We start from the raw sequence: 2,489 nt of genomic DNA, 5'->3' as shown, positions 1-2,489 counted from the left end.
CCCCTTCCTCCCCCCCCACCCAACTTTCTCTGAAAGCCAGTACAGACCCCAGCCCCTCCTCCTGCCTGTGACTTTGTCCTTGAAACCCCCCTGGGACAGAGAAGATGAGTGTGCCTGAGACTAACATGCCACCCTGCAAGTGGTAGGGGGGTTAGCAAGAGCCTGCAAAACAGCCTGGGATGCCAAGGACTATGACCTAACTTGAGTTGGGAAGGGATCTGGTGCAGAAGTTCGATAGACCAGTCTAACCTAAATGGCTTGATGCTGATACTACATCCGTCTGGGTCTGTCTTAGGCTAGGTTCTGCCATTTTTAAACTGATCAATCTGTACCACACTTCTGTGCTTAGATTGCTTTTCGGTTACTTATACCAGCTGATGTGTAATGTCCATACCTGGCCTATGTCCCTCTATACATCTCTTTATTCAGCATTGAATTTTTCTCTTCTGTTGCATACTATTCAATTTTATCTTCCATACTTATAAAGTACTCCCAAATGGGTTCTCATCTGCCAAATCTTTCTGTTTTTATATCTCCTTATGATGAAGAACTATCATACTCAGTGATTTTACAGCCATAGAATTTGTAGTTAAATCTATGCCTTACTTAAAAATTATGTCCTAACATCTCTAAAAATCAACAGTCCTTATGATTATAAAGAAGATCACCCAAACAAGATCTAAATGTAACCAGAACACTGCAATGAGTCTGAATCGGACACCCCTACACACATTCATCTAAGAAAATATGAACTAGTAGTATTCATTTCACTTACACTGGTAACAATAGGTTTTATATAAGAATCTTTTGTGAATGTTGAAGGAGTCATTGAGTTGTCTATGTTCCTTAGGCCAGAAATGATAATATTAAATGTCAGATATACAGTTGTACTGCTGTTAGGGTCAAATCTTTAGATTCTCAGGGTCCGTGCCTACACGTGCATTTACACTGGCTTACATTTACATGTATTTATGCTGGTGGGAATAGGCCAGTTCCCAGATGTGCATGCGTTAAGGTGCATTAAAGCTGTGTGTGGACTGATTACACAGTGAAAAAAATAAGTCAATTAAATAATAAATAAATAAGCAGCAGCAGTTTTGTCTCAGTGGCCTCTTGAAACAGCTGGAATCCAGAGATGATCTATAGAATTCTGTTTCCTACTATAGGTGGTAAATACAGGGCACGTGTACACATGACTCCAACTGCACAGTTGCTATTGCATGCTCAAAGTACTTGCTACTGTGCAGTAGGGTCAGAAATGACCCATGTTCCTCCGGGACTGTGCAGTAATGGCAGTAACTGTGCAGTCATTTAGTAGCTGCTTAAGTACTTCTTCAATACTTTAAGGCACTAAGGTGCATTAACACTGTATGTGGACTGATTTGGGACTAAAGTTAGTCTTAAGTCAGTCTATATAAAGTGTTACTGTGTACTAAGTACTGTGCATTACTTCTTCAGTACTTTAGCAAGTACTAAGTGACTGTATAGTAATTGCTGTTACTGCACAGTTCCAGCGGCCCATGTTGTTTCCGAACCTACTGCACAGTAGCAACAAGTTCACTGTTACTGTAGGTCATTGTTACTGTGCACTGGCATCATGGTTCATGCCTGCCAACACTGTGTCTCTGTAGCTTGCCGCTATGGCAATGTAGCATCTCGTGTAGATGAGCCCAGAGTATCCTTTAATTTTAGAGAGAATGCTTTTGTGTTTCTTATGGTCCAAAGTAAAATGGAAAGATTGATCCATCTTCATTTTTTTTAAAGACTTTTTAAAAACTTCAACCAAAAACCTAGAAAAAGCACCTTCCCCCCGTCTGAATAACCTGAGTTTTTATACTCTCATGACAAAATGAACTGAATATAAGAAATACACATTATTTAAATAAATTAAATTATGTAATGATAGATTTGCATTTACTATATTTATTACTCAAAAAATAAGTGTTGCCTGTGCCACGAGTATCCTCTTTTAATGGTGATGCTATTTTAGAGCTCATATCTTAGCTCTTGATGAACACAGGAAAAAAAAAAGAAAAAATGCTGAACATAACATTATAATTCTTGAATTACATATAATGTCTTGGCTTTGGACAGCAGCTATTGGCTATGACCCCTTATCAATTCATAAGGAATACTTCTGCATAACTTTCATTAGTTTTAATTGGAGTCAGCCCAATAAATCCCATGAGTATTGATTTTTTTGGAATAAAATCCACATGCTGATTAAAGTTGGGTCAAAAGTTAAATGATTGAACTAACTGACATTTCCAGGGGAGAGACTACTTTGAGGGAAACACTGCAAAGTCATTTGCCACCTCTAGAACAATCCTTTTTTTGCGTTCTGGGAAGAGCCAACAATTTTGTACTTTCACTCTACTGTTGTTCTACCAGGGAATATAATTGCCACATGTAACTTAACTGTCTCCATGGGCACATTGTTGATATGCTTAATAAACACACAATTTCTTCAAGAGAAAGGGATATTTCAA

Source organism: Gavialis gangeticus, unplaced genomic scaffold, assembly GCF_001723915.1.
Source record: "Gavialis gangeticus isolate Ggan-Ray unplaced genomic scaffold, GavGan_comp1, whole genome shotgun sequence".
NCBI classification, from domain to species: domain Eukaryota; kingdom Metazoa; phylum Chordata; order Crocodylia; family Gavialidae; genus Gavialis; species Gavialis gangeticus.
The sequence above is the reverse complement of the archived record's forward strand: the minus strand, read 5'-3'. Positions refer to the sequence as shown.